The 15897-nt window shown below is 44.8% G+C and overlaps 1 pseudogene; it reads right to left on the bottom strand.

Moving 5' to 3' along the window:
- Window positions 1-14039, bottom strand: part of LOC135510174 (Fc receptor-like protein 5) — a 38759-nt pseudogene extending 24720 nt beyond the window's left edge.
- Between the last annotated feature and the right edge of the window lie 1858 nt (window positions 14040-15897).

Raw genomic sequence — 15897 nt, forward strand, 5'->3', positions numbered from 1 at the left:
CCCGGACCAGGAGGCAGAAGTCAGAGTGCCTTCAGCCTTGAAGTTCGTCAGACGCTGTCGGCTTATGTGGAGGAAGACCCGTCTTAATCTTATGCGTTCCTCACAGAGGTACCAACAACAAGCCAACAGACGTCGCCGTCCCGGGCCTACCCTGCGCCCCGGCCAGAGAGTCTGGCTCTCCACAAGAGACTTACCACTACGGGTGGAGTCTCGCAAGCTGTCCCAGAAATACATCGGTCCCTTCAAGGTTGCCAGGAGAGTTAACCCAGTTTCTTATCGCCTACACTTACCCAGATCCCTTAAGATTAATCCCACATTTCACATTTCATTGTTAAAACCTGTTGTTTTTCTCCCCTTGTCCCGGCAGACAGACCTCCCCCTCCGCCTCGTGTCATTGGAGGCCAGCCGGCTTATACCGTCCATCGGATACTGGATTCCCGCCGGGTGCAGCGGTCCTGGCAGTATCTGGTGGACTGGGAAGGCTACGGTCCCGAGGAGCGCTCCTGGGTTCCTGCCAAAGACATCCGGGACCCTGACCTCATTCGTCAGTTCAGGGCCCTCCACCCTGAGAGAGCTGGTAGGAACGCCAGGAGCCGTTCCTAGGGGGGATTCTGTCAGGATTTGGCCAGGGTTGTTCCGGGTTTTGGTCACTAGATGCCCCCATTGTGCTTTTTGACCTTATGTTTTTTCCCTTTATTCCCATTATTATTTGCACCTGTGCCTCGTTTCTCCTGATTGTATTTAAACCCTTAGTTTCCCTCAGTTCTGTGCTCTGTGTTTGTATGTTAGCACCCAGCCCTAGTGTTCTGTGTATTCTTGTCGATTCCGGTGGACGCTCTTGTGGAATTCTGTTTTTGTTTTTTGAGTATCTCTTGAGGCTTTTTTGTGCTATACCTACCACCTTTTGGATTTGCCATTTTGTATTGAAGGACTTCTCCTTTTTACTTTATTAAATACACCGTCTTAAGTACTGCTGTGTCTGCCTCATCTTCTGGGTTCTGCTGACTATTCGTGGCTCAGTTGGTTAAGTGACTGTTTCTCACTCCGGAGACCCAGGTTCGTAACCGGGTCCTGACACACCCAGTTTATAATGCAGGTTTCAGCACCTCTTAACAGTGTAAAGAAGAACCACCCAGTTTATAATGCAGGTTTCAGCACCTCTTAACAGTGTAAAGAAGAACCACCCAGTTTATAATGCAGGTTTCAGCACCTCTTAACAGTGTAAAGAAGAACCACCCAGTTTATAATGCAGGTTTCAGCACCTCTTAACAGTGTAAAGAAGAACCAGATAATCTGAAAGTCAAAGTTTCTCATATTCTCACCTGTCATGGTCATCCAGCTCTCTGGTGATTCTCCTTCAGAGTTGTTACACTTGTAGAGTCCTTCATCTGACTTGGATACTGCAGGGATGGTCATCTCTCCTGTAGTCTCATTCCTGATGAGGGATCCATCTTTGTAGAAACCAGCTGTGAGGTCAGAGGGAGTTACCTGATATCTGCAGCGCAGAGTCACAGAATCTCCCTCAGTCACAGGAAGGGCAGGGCTCTCCAGGATCACAGCACCAGCTGTATATAATATATAAACATCATATATAAACAGGGCTCTCCAGGATCACAGCACCAGCTGTATATAATATATAAACATCATATATAAACAGGGCTCTCCAGGATCACAGCACCAGCTGTATATAATATATAAACATCATATATAAACAGGGCTCTCCAGGATCACAGCTCCAGCTGTATATAATATATAAACAGGTCTCTCCAGGATCACAGCTCCAGCTGTATATAATATATAAACATCATATATAAACAGGGCTCTCCAGGATCACAGCTCCAGTTGTATATAATATATAAACATCATATATAAACAGGGCTCTCCAGGATCACAGCTCCAGCTGTATATAATATATAAACATCATATATAAACAGGGCTCTCCAGGGTCACAGCTCCAGCTGTATATAATATATAAACATCATATATAAACAGGTCTCTCCAGGATCACAGCTCCAGCTGTATATAATATATAAACATCATATATAAACAGGGCTCTCCAGGATCACAGCTCCAGCTGTATATAATATATAAACAGGGCTCTCCAGGATCACAGCACCAGCTGTATATAATATATAAACATCATATATAAACAGGGCTCTCCAGGATCACTGCTCCAGCTGTATATAATATATACATTTACATTTACATTTAAGTCATTTAGCAGACGCTCTTATCCAGAGCGACTTACACAACAGTAGGGATATTGGGACACAGACAGCGAATCAACAGTAGGCAGTAGGAATATTGGGACACAGACAGCGAGTCAACAGTAGGTAGTAGGAATATTGGGACACAGACAGTGAGTCAACAGTAGGAATATTGGGACACAGGCAGCGAGTCAACAGTAGGGATATTGGGACACAGACAGCGAGTCAACAGTAGGCAGTAGAACTATTGGGACACAGACAGTGAGTCAACGGTAGGGTTATTGGGACACAGACAGCGAGTCAACAGTAGGGATATTGGGACACAGACAGCGAGTCAACAGCAGGAATATTGGGACACAGACAGCAAGTCAACAGTAGGCAGTAGAACTATTGGGACACAGACAGCGAGTCAACAGTAGGGATATTGGGACACAGACAGCAAGTTAACAGCAGGAATATTGGGACACAGACAGCAAGTCAACAGTAGGGATATTGGGACACAGACAGCGAGTCAACAGTAGGAATATTGGGACACAGACAGCTAGTCAACAGTAGGGATATTGGGACACAGACAGCGAGTCAACAGTAGCAATATTGGGACACAGGCAGCGAGTCAACAGTAGGAATATTGGGACACAGACAGCGAGTCAACAGTAGGAATATTGGGACACAGACAGCTAGTCAACAGTAGGGATATTGGGACACAGACAGCGAGTCAACAGTAGGCAGTAGGAATATTGGAACACAGGCAGCGAGTCAACAGTAGAGATATTGGGACACAGACAGCGAGTCAACAGTAGGGATATTGGGACACAGACAGCGAGTCAACAGTAGGGACATTGGGACACAGACAGCGAGTCAACAGTAGGGATATTGGGACACAGACAGCGAGTCAACAGTAGGGATATTGGGACACAGACAGCGAGTCAACAGTAGGGATATTGGGACACAGGCAGTGACTCAACAGCTGGTATATTGGGACACAGACAGCGAGTCAACAGTAGGGATATTGGGACACAGACAGCGAGTCAACAGTAGGGATATTGGGACACAGACAGCGAGTCAACAGAATGTAGTAGGAATATTGGGACACAGGCAGCGAGTCAACAGTAGGGATATTGGGACACAGACAGCGAGTCAACAGCAGGAATATTGGGACACAGGCAGCGAGTCAACAGTAGGGATATTGGGACACAGACAGCGAGTCAACAGCAGGAATATTGGGACACAGACAGCGAGTCAACAGTAGGGATATTGGGACACAGACAGTGACTCAACAGCTGGAATATTGGGACACAGACAGCAAGTCAACAGTAGGCAGTAGGAATATTGGGACACAGGCAGTGAGTCAACAGTAGGAATATTGGGACACAGGCAGCGAGTCAACAGTAGGGATATTGGGACACAGACAGCGAGTCAACAGTAGGAATATTGGGACACAGACAGCAAGTCAACAGTAGGGATATTGGGACACAGACAGCGAGTCAACAGTAGGGATATTGGGACACAGACAGCGAGTCAACAGTAGGCAGTAGGAATATTGGGACACAGGCAGCGAGTCAACAGTAGGAATATTGGGACACAGACAGCGAGTCAACAGTAGGGATATTGGGACACAGACAGCGAGTCAACAGTAGGGATATTGGGACACAGACAGCGAGTCAACAGTAGGGATATTGGGACACAGACAGTGAGTCAACAGTAGGGATATTGGGACACAGACAGTGACTCAACAGCTGGTATATTGGGACACAGACAGCGAGTCAACAGTAGGGATATTGGGACACAGACAGCGAGTCAACAGTAGGAATATTGGGACACAGACAGCGAGTCAACAGTAGGGATATTGGGACACAGACAGCGAGTCAACAGTAGGAATATTGGGACACAGACAGCGAGTCAACAGCTGGTATATTGGGACACAGACAGCGAGTCAACAGTAGGGATATTGGGACACAGACAGCGAGTCAACAGTAGGGATATTGGGACACAGACAGCGAGTCAACAGAAGGTAGTAGGAATATTGGGACACAGACAGCGAGTCAACAGTAGGGATATTGGGACACAGACAGCGAGTAAACAGTAGGGATATTGGGACACAGACAGCGAGTCAACAGAAGGTAGTAGGAATATTGGGACACAGGCAGCGAGTCAACAGTAGGGATATTGGGACACAGACAGCGAGTCAACAGCAGGAATATTGGGACACAGGCAGCGAGTCAACAGCAGGAATATTGGGACACAGACAGCGAGTCAACAGAAGGGATATTGGGACACAGACAGCGATATATAAACATCATATATAAACAGGTCTCTCCAGGATCACAGCTCCAGCTGTATATAATATGTAAACATCATATATAAACAGGGCTCTCCAGGATCACAGCTCCAGCTGTATATAATATATAAACATCATATATAAACAGGGCTCTCCAGGATCACAGCTCCAGCTGTATATAATATATAAACAGGGCTCTCCAGGATCACAGCACCAGCTGTATATAATATATAAACATCATATATAAACAGGGCTCTCCAGGATCACTGCTCCAGCTGTATATAATATATACATTTACATTTACATTTAAGTCATTTAGCAGACGCTCTTATCCAGAGCGACTTACACAACAGTAGGGATATTGGGACACAGACAGCGAATCAACAGTAGGCAGTAGGAATATTGGGACACAGACAGCGAGTCAACAGTAGGTAGTAGGAATATTGGGACACAGACAGTGAGTCAACAGTAGGAATATTGGGACACAGGCAGCGAGTCAACAGTAGGGATATTGGGACACAGACAGCGAGTCAACAGTAGGCAGTAGAACTATTGGGACACAGACAGTGAGTCAACGGTAGGGTTATTGGGACACAGACAGCGAGTCAACAGTAGGGATATTGGGACACAGACAGCGAGTCAACAGCAGGAATATTGGGACACAGACAGCAAGTCAACAGTAGGCAGTAGAACTATTGGGACACAGACAGCGAGTCAACAGTAGGGATATTGGGACACAGACAGCAAGTTAACAGCAGGAATATTGGGACACAGACAGCAAGTCAACAGTAGGGATATTGGGACACAGACAGCGAGTCAACAGTAGGAATATTGGGACACAGACAGCTAGTCAACAGTAGGGATATTGGGACACAGACAGCGAGTCAACAGTAGCAATATTGGGACACAGGCAGCGAGTCAACAGTAGGAATATTGGGACACAGACAGCGAGTCAACAGTAGGAATATTGGGACACAGACAGCTAGTCAACAGTAGGGATATTGGGACACAGACAGCGAGTCAACAGTAGGCAGTAGGAATATTGGAACACAGGCAGCGAGTCAACAGTAGAGATATTGGGACACAGACAGCGAGTCAACAGTAGGGATATTGGGACACAGACAGCGAGTCAACAGTAGGGACATTGGGACACAGACAGCGAGTCAACAGTAGGGATATTGGGACACAGACAGCGAGTCAACAGTAGGGATATTGGGACACAGACAGCGAGTCAACAGTAGGGATATTGGGACACAGGCAGTGACTCAACAGCTGGTATATTGGGACACAGACAGCGAGTCAACAGTAGGGATATTGGGACACAGACAGCGAGTCAACAGTAGGGATATTGGGACACAGACAGCGAGTCAACAGAATGTAGTAGGAATATTGGGACACAGGCAGCGAGTCAACAGTAGGGATATTGGGACACAGACAGCGAGTCAACAGCAGGAATATTGGGACACAGGCAGCGAGTCAACAGTAGGGATATTGGGACACAGACAGCGAGTCAACAGCAGGAATATTGGGACACAGACAGCGAGTCAACAGTAGGGATATTGGGACACAGACAGTGACTCAACAGCTGGAATATTGGGACACAGACAGCAAGTCAACAGTAGGCAGTAGGAATATTGGGACACAGGCAGTGAGTCAACAGTAGGAATATTGGGACACAGGCAGCGAGTCAACAGTAGGGATATTGGGACACAGACAGCGAGTCAACAGTAGGAATATTGGGACACAGACAGCAAGTCAACAGTAGGGATATTGGGACACAGACAGCGAGTCAACAGTAGGGATATTGGGACACAGACAGCGAGTCAACAGTAGGCAGTAGGAATATTGGGACACAGGCAGCGAGTCAACAGTAGGAATATTGGGACACAGACAGCGAGTCAACAGTAGGGATATTGGGACACAGACAGCGAGTCAACAGTAGGGATATTGGGACACAGACAGCGAGTCAACAGTAGGGATATTGGGACACAGACAGTGAGTCAACAGTAGGGATATTGGGACACAGACAGTGACTCAACAGCTGGTATATTGGGACACAGACAGCGAGTCAACAGTAGGGATATTGGGACACAGACAGCGAGTCAACAGTAGGAATATTGGGACACAGACAGCGAGTCAACAGTAGGGATATTGGGACACAGACAGCGAGTCAACAGTAGGAATATTGGGACACAGGCAGTGACTCAACAGCTGGTATATTGGGACACAGACAGCGAGTCAACAGTAGGGATATTGGGACACAGACAGCGAGTCAACAGTAGGGATATTGGGACACAGACAGCGAGTCAACAGTAGGGATATTGGGACACAGACAGCGAGTCAACAGAAGGTAGTAGGAATATTGGGACACAGACAGCGAGTCAACAGTAGGGATATTGGGACACAGACAGCGAGTAAACAGTAGGGATATTGGGACACAGACAGCGAGTCAACAGAAGGTAGTAGGAATATTGGGACACAGGCAGCGAGTCAACAGTAGGGATATTGGGACACAGACAGCGAGTCAACAGCAGGAATATTGGGACACAGGCAGCGAGTCAACAGCAGGAATATTGGGACACAGACAGCGAGTCAACAGAAGGGATATTGGGACACAGACAGCGATATATAAACATCATATATAAACAGGTCTCTCCAGGATCACAGCTCCAGCTGTATATAATATATAAACATCATATATAAACAGGGCTCTCCAGGATCACAGCTCCAGCTGTATATAATATATAAACAGGTCTCTCCAGGATCACAGCACCAGCTGTATATAATATATAAACATCATATATAAACAGGGCTCTCCAGGATCACAGCTCCAGCTGTATATAATATATAAACAGGTCTCTCCAGGATCACAGCTCCAGCTGTATATAATATATAAACATCATATATAAACAGGGCTCTCCAGGATCACAGCTCCAGCTGTATATAATATATAAACATCATATATAAACAGGGCTCTCCAGGATCACAGCTCCAACTGTATATAATATATAAACATCATATATAAACAGGTCTCTCCAGGATCACATCTCCAGCTGTATATAATATATAAACATCATATATAAACAGGGCTCTCCAGGATCACTGCTCCAGCTGTATATAATATATAAACATCATATATAAACAGGTCTCTCCAGGATCACAGCTCCAGCTGTATATAATATATAAACATCATATATAAACAGGGCTCTCCAGGATCACAGCTCCAACTGTATATAATATATAAACATCACATATAAACATAACATCAGCTATCTGAAACCAGATGAACCACTTAACACTATAATGTCAGTAGATGGTGTTTGTGGACATACCATATACGGTGATGTTGACAGCGTTGCTGTGTTCTCCAGACCCAGACTCACACCAGTACACTCCACTGTGTGATGGTATTAGTGACACGATGCATGAAGACCCTTCCGGTTTCCCCATTTTCTTCCACAATATGAATGCTCCCCAGAGACTGTGTTTCTCTTCAGTCTCCATCCAGCAGAGTTCCCCTGAACCTCACAGCTCAGAGTGACAGACTCATATTTAAAGAACTGAGATCTGTCAGGACTGACTCTCAGAGAGGCTGAAAGAGAGATTTGACATAGAGAAAGAGAACGAGAGAGAGAGACATAGAAACATTGAGAAATGGTTTGATGAAGAATACACAAACATAAGTAAGAAATTGAGAAACCTGTCACACTAAAAACTCAGGACCAGAAAAACTGAGCCTTCACCACGGTGAATCACTAAAACAATATAAAAATATACATTGGAAAAACAGCACATCAGAAATCTGTTCAATGTAATTGAAGAATCCATAGAATCTCACCACTTCTGGGCAAATTGGAAAACACTAAACAAACAAACAACAACACAAAGAGATGTTTGGATTAAACCACGTCTCCAATGTTTTTGTCTCTATAATAAAGATCAAACTACAAAAACATACAGATGATCAAATACAAATCAGCTATTAAAGAACCTGGATTATCCAAATACATTGGACCAAAAACACACACCCACACAAATTGATGTCACAAGGATGACCCCAGGGCCCACAAGAAATGCAGTTGCCCAGGACGTCACCTCTACATGTTCATCACAACAGCCATCGGGAAGGCTACATGTAGTCTCTGGGATGCAGAGAGCTGAAGGGCGATTTTAAGTTCTACGATGCCACTGAAAGTCTTTCACAGTTAATCAAGAATGCTACGATTTAATAACAGTGAATCAAGACCTGTAAGACGTGTGAGAGACAAACTGGCGGCCATAAGAGAGGTCTGGGAGCAGTGGGTGGAGCCATAAGAGAGGTCTGGGAGCAGGGGTGGAGCCAAAGAGAGGTCTGGGAGCAACAGTACCCAGGAGACCTGGGTTAATCGTGTTATGTATTGCTGTAATATCATTGATTTATGTGATTGTTTTTGTGATACTGGAGATTCCGGACTGTGGTCCGTAGTTGGAGGTTCCGGTCTGTGAACTGTCGCCGGACGCTCTGGACTGGGTACTGTCGCCGGACGCTCTGGACTGGGTACTGTCGCCGGACGCTCTGGACTGGGTACTGTCGCCGGACGCTCTGGACTGGGTACTGTCGCCGGACGCTCTGGACTGGGTACTGTCGCCGGACGCTCTGGACTGGGTACTGTCGCCGCGCGGACGCTCTGGACTGGGTACTGTCGCCGCGCGGACGCTCTGGACTGGGTACTGTCGCCGCGCGGATGCTCTGGACTGGGTACTGTCGCCGGACGCTCTGGACTGGGTACTGTCGCCGGACGCTCTGGACTGGGTACTGTCGCCGCGCGGACGCTCTGGACTGGGTACTGTCGCCGGACGCTCTGGACTGGGTACTGTCGCCGGACGCTCTGGACTGGGTACTGTCGCCGGACGCTCTGGACTGGGTACTGTCGCCGGACGCTCTGGACTGGGTACTGTCGCCGGACGCTCTGGACTGGGTACTGTCGCCGGACGCTCTGGACTGGGTACTGCCTCCGGACGCTCTGGACTGGGTACTGTCGCCGGACGCTCTGGACTGGGTACTGTCGCCAGACGCTCTGGACTGCCGAGGCGCGGATCCTGGAGACGCACCGGAGGCGTGGTACGTGGTGCCGGAACGGGTGGTACCGGGCTGAGGACACGCACCTCAGGGCAAGTGCGGGGAGGAGGAACAGGACGTACTGGACTCTGGAGGCGCACTGGAGGTCTGGATTGTAGAGCTGACACAACCCGTCCTGGCTGGATGTTTATTTTCACCCTACAAATGTGAGGAGCTGGAATAGAACTCACAGGGCTAGAATAGCTCACTGGAGACACCGTGCACTCCACCGCATAACACGGTGCCTGACCAGTAACGCTCTCCCCATGGTAAGCACGAGGAGTTGGCTCAGGTCTCCTACCTGACTCAGCCAATCTCCTTGTGTGCCCACCCCAAAATAATTATTGGGGCTGCCTCTCGGGCTCCTGTGCTAGCCATGTACCCTCATATCTTCGCCGTTCCTCCTGCGCTGTTTCCACCTGCTTCTATGGCAGGGTCTTGTCCCCTGCCATTACTTCCTCCCAGGTCCAGGATGTCCTCCACTCATCTTTCTCCCGGGCCCAGAATGTCCACTCCTCTTTATCACGCTGCTTGGTCCTTTTAGGGTGGGTTATTCTGTCACGTTCGTCGTAGTGAGGAGACCAAGGCGCAGCGTGATATGAATACATTCCTCTTTAATAAATGAAGAACACTTAAACATACTAACAAAATAACAAATTGAACGTGAAGCTACTCAAACGAGTGCTGATATGCAACTACACATAGATAATAATCCACAAAACCTAAATGGGAAATGACAACCTAAATAGGATCCCCAATCAGAGACAACGATAAACAGCTGCCTCTCATTGGGAACCAATTCAGGCCACCATAGACCTACATTACCTAGACATACAAAATCCCCATAGATAAACAAAAACCCCTAGACAAGTCAAAAACACACATACCCACCCCCGTCACACCCTGACCTGACCAAAATAATACAGAAAATATAGAATACTAAGGTCAGGACATCGCTCTTTCATCTCGTAATCTACCCTTTGATGTGTTCTACCAGTCTGCACCAGATTCAATATGAGACCCTTTGATGTGTTCTACCAGTCTACACCAGATTCAATATGAGACCCTTTGATTAGTTCTACCAGTCTACACCAGATTCAATATGAAACCCTTTGATGTGTTCTGCCAGTCTACACCAGATTCAATATGAAAACCTTTGATGTGTTCTACCAGTCTACACCAGATTCAATATGAGACCCTTTGATTAGTTCTACCATTCTGCACCAGATTCAATATGGAGAAACAACGAGCTTGTGTCTGTTACATGGAGTCTATAGAGAAACAACTAACTTGTGTCTGTTACATGGTGTCTATAGAGAAACAACTAACTTGTGTCTGTTACATGATGTCTATAGTAACAACTAACTTGTGTCTGTTACATGGTGTCTATAGTAACAACTAGCTTGTGTCTGTTGCATGGTGTCTAGAGAGAAACAACTAGCTCTGCAGGACACACACACAACAGATTTTCAGAGAAATTATACTATTATAGAACAGGTGATGACTACAGAGAAATGTTACTATTATAGAACAGGTGATGAACATAGATAAATGTTACTATTATAGAACAGGTGATGAATATAGATAAATGTTACTATTATAGAACAGGTGATGAATATAGATAAATGTTACTATTATAGAACAGGTGATGAATATAGATAAATGTTACTATTATAGAACAGGTGATGAATATAGAGAAATGTTACTATTATAGAACAGGTGATGAATATAGAGAAATGTTACTATTATAGAACAGGTGATGAATATAGAGAAATGTACTCACCTCCACCTTGTCCGAGGCTACAGTATACCAGTGTACTCAACAGCACTGAAACACACAGAGAACTATCACTGTGGAACATGATGTAAACATTGAAACACAGAGAGAACTATCACTATGGTACATGAAGTAAATACTGAGCTGAACCACAGATATTAATTTAATTAAGAGTCTGTTGAATCGTGTTTCAATCTAAATTAACATAATATAAAAATAAACTCAGCAAAAATGAAAGGTCCTCTCACTGTCAACTGTGTTTATTTTCAGCAATCTTAACATGTGTAAATATTTGTATGAACTTAACAAGATTCAACAACAGACATAAACTGAACAAGTTCCACAGACATGTGACTAACAGAAATTGAATAATGTGTCCCTGAACAAAGGGGGGTCAATACTAACAGTCAGTATCTGGTGTGGCCACCAGCTGCATTAAGTACCGCAGTGCATCTCCTCCTCGTGGACTGCACCAGATTTGCTAGTTCTTGCTGTGAGATGTTACCCCACTCTTCCACCAAGGCACCTGCAAGTTCCCGGACATTTCTGGGGGAATGGCCCACACCCTCTGATCCAACAGGTCCCAGACGTGCTCAATGGAATTGAGATCCGGGATCTTCGCTGGCCATGGCAGAACACTGACCTTCCTGTCTTGCAGGAAGTCACGCACAGAACGAGCAGTATGGCTGGTGGAAGGGTGTCATGACTTCCGCCGAAATTGGTCCCTCTACGTTCGGCGGTCGACGTCACCGGCTTTCTAGTCGCCACCGATGTTTCGTTTGGTTTTGTCTTCATTATTGATTTATTGTTGATTATTGATTTCTATTCCATTAATGATGTTCCTTATTTAACCCTCTGGCTTCTGTTTTGTGTTATTTGTATTATTTGTCATGTCTCGTTGTTCTTGCTTTTCTTTTATGTATTGTTGAGTAAATCTTGGATTATTACTCAGAACTCCTGTCCTGCGCCCAACTCTGCCTTTATTCAATTTTACCAACGGCCTCACAAAGGGTACCACATGAGGGAGGAGGATGTCTTCCCTGTAACGCACAGCGTTGAGATTGCCTGTAATTATAACAAGCTCAGTCCGATGATGCTGTGACACACTGCCCCAGACCAGGACGGACCCTCCACCTCCAAAACGATCCTGCTCCAGAGTACAGGCCTTGGTGTAACAATAATTCCTAAGAGATAAACGTGCATCCGATCATGGTGAGACAAAACCGCGAGTCATCAGTGAAGAGCACTTTTTGCCAGTCCTGTCTGGTCCAGCAACGGTGGGTTTGTGCCCTTAGGCGACGTTGTTGCCGGTGATGTGTGGTGAGGACCTGCCTTACAACAGGCCTACAAGCCCTCAGTCCAGCCTCTCTGTCTATTGCGGACAGTCTGAGCACTGTTGGAGGGATTGTGTGTTCCTGGTGTAACTCAAGCAGTTGTTGTTGCCATCCTGTACCTGTCCCGCAGGTGTGATGTTCGGATGTACCGATCCTGTGCAGGTGTTGTTACACATGGTCTGTAGCGCTGTCTTTGGTGTCTCACAGTACCGACATTGCAATTTATTACCCTGGCCACATCTGCAGTCCTCATGCCACCTTGCAGCATGTCTAAGGCACGTTCACGCAGATGAGAAAGGACCCTGGGCATCTTTTGTTTAGTGTTTTTCAGTGTCAGTAGAAATGCCTCTTTAGTGTCCTAAGTTTTCATAACTGTGACCTTAATTGCCCATCGTCTCCAAGCTGTTAGTGTCTAAAGACCGTTCCACAAAGTCCTGAAAAAGGGACGTTTCTTTTTTGCGTCAGTTTAAAAGTGATCTTTTTTTATGGTGTAGGACTTCCGGCGGAAGAAAGTGCATTTTGCTCATCGAGTGTCTCAGGACTCGTCTGAATTTAACAAATACAAATGATTGGAAGTATGAAGGTAGTTTACAAAAAATAGGGAGTTAAAAACAAATAAAAATCTCCTGAGCTGATCTTATATCTCCAAAACATTATTCATCTTTATTTATTATTTTTTATTATTATAAAAATATTTGTAAAAAGTTAGAGACAGGGGTCCTAAAATTAAAAAAATTAAAAAATTAAATTAAAAATGAAATAGCTTAATGATCCATTTGTTAGCTTAGTAGAACCCTCCCCTTAAAGTGTATAGACATTAAACGATATAGATATTAAAACATACAGATATTAAACTATATAGATATTAAACTATATAGATATTAAACCATATAGATATTAAACTATATAGACATGAAACCATATAGATATTAAACTATATAGACATTAAACTATACAGATATTAAACTATATAGATATTAAACTATACATATATTAAACCATATAGATATTAAACTATATAGATATGAAACCATATAGATATTAAACCATACAGATATTGAAGTATATAGATATTAAACTATACAGATATTAAACCATATAGATATTAAACCATATAGATATTAAACCATATAGATATTAAACTATATAGACATTAAACTATACAGATATTAAACCATATAGATATTAAATCATATAGATATTAAACTATACATATATTAAACCATATAGATATTAAACTATATAGATAGATAATATTACTCACAGAGCATTCTTTTACTCTCACAGAGCAGAAAACAGGTCCAGTCCATCTCAACGTGTAACAATCTAAACTCTAATGACTTGTCGCCTGCCCATCCCCCCACCCCACCCCCACCTCTCCTCTCCACCCATCTGTACTTCCTGTCTGCTGAGAAGGACTGAGAGGTGTGAAAGATGTGTGTAGCAGAAGGAGGGGGCCTGGAGAGAAGAGAGACAGAGAGAGAAGGGTGACAGAGAGCGAGAGAGAAAGAGAAAGAGAGAGAGAGAGACAGAGTGGGAGGGGAGAAAGAGATAGAGGGATATATAGGAGACAGAAAGAAACATAGAAAAGAGAGAGAGAGAGACAGCCAGACAGACATACAATGAGAGAGAGATAGAGAAAGGGATATGTAGAAGAGAGGAACAGAGAGATAGAGATAGATACAAAGAAAGGGGAGAGAGAGAGGTAGATATATACAGAGAGACAAACACCAAATTGAGACTGCATGCAGAATTCTGCAAAATTATCCTCGTTGTACAACGTAGAACACCAAATAATGCCTGCAGAGCAGAATTAGGCCGATACCCACTAATTATCAACATCCAGAAAATAGCCGTTAAATTCTACAACCACCTAAAAGGAAGCAATTCACAAACCTTCCATAACAAAGCCATCACCTACAGAGAGATGAATCTGGAGAAGAGTCCCCTAAGCAAGCTGGTCCTGGGGCTCTGTTCACAAACAGACCCCACAGAGCCCCAGGACATCAACACAATTAGACCCAACTAAATCACGAGAAAACAAAAAGATAATTACTTGGCACGTTGGAAAGAATTAACAAAAAAACAGATCAAACTAGAATGCTATTTGGCCTTAACAGAGAGTACACAGTGGCAGAATACCTGACCACTGTGACAGACCCAAACTTAAGGAAAGATTTGACTATGTACAGTGAGCATGCTCAGTGAGCATAGCCTTGCTATTGAGAAAGGCCACCATAGGCAGACCTGGCACTCAAGAGAAGACAGGCTATGTGCACACTGCCCACAAAATGAGGTGGAAACTGAGCTGCACTTCTTAACCTCCTGCCCAATGTATGACCATATTAGAGACACATATTTCCATCAGATTACACAGATCCACAAAGAATTCAAAAAACAAACCTGATTTTGATAAATCTACTGGGTGAAATACCACAGTGTGCATCACAGCAGCAAGATGTGTGACCTGTTGCCACAAGGAAAGGTCAACCAGTGAAGAACAAACAAACAAACTCAGTTTTGTTTATTATCAACTTGCTTTGGCACATGTTTCCCATGCAATATGACATTGAATTGAGGCAGGCAGGCAGGCAGGCAGGCAGGCAGGCAGGCAGGCAGGCAGGCAGGGCAGGCAGGCAGAGAGAGAGGAGACACCAAGGATCAGATTGTCATGAATCATGAATAGAGTTGTTCAGGTCATCCACCTGGAGCTGGTGAGGAGAACCCTCCTGCGGAATAATTCCTTCTCTGTGGTATTACAGCTACACAGGACAGGAACAAGGTAGTGAACAACATTGTATTGGTTCCTCTCTGGTTCTCTGTGGTATTACAGCTACACAGGACAGGAACAAGGTAGTGAACAACATTGTATTGGTTCCTCTCTGGTTCTCTGTGGTATTACAGCTACACAGGACAGGAACAAGGTACTGTGGTGAACAACATTGTATTAGTTCCTCTCTGGTTCTCTATGATATTACAGCTCCAGAGGACAGGAACAAGGTACTGTGGTGAACAACATTGTATTAGTTCCTCTCTGGTTCTCTGTGGTATTACAGCTACAGAGGACAGGAACAAGGTAGTGTAGTGAACAACATTGTATTGGTTCCTCTCTGGTTCTCTGTGGTACTACTATGTCAGTAGACTCTGTAACTATTTTCTTCTGATGAAAATAACCAATCCAACAAAAACAGGATTATCCAAAT

This window comes from Oncorhynchus masou, chromosome 23 (assembly GCF_036934945.1).
Source record: "Oncorhynchus masou masou isolate Uvic2021 chromosome 23, UVic_Omas_1.1, whole genome shotgun sequence".
Taxonomy (NCBI): domain Eukaryota; kingdom Metazoa; phylum Chordata; class Actinopteri; order Salmoniformes; family Salmonidae; genus Oncorhynchus; species Oncorhynchus masou.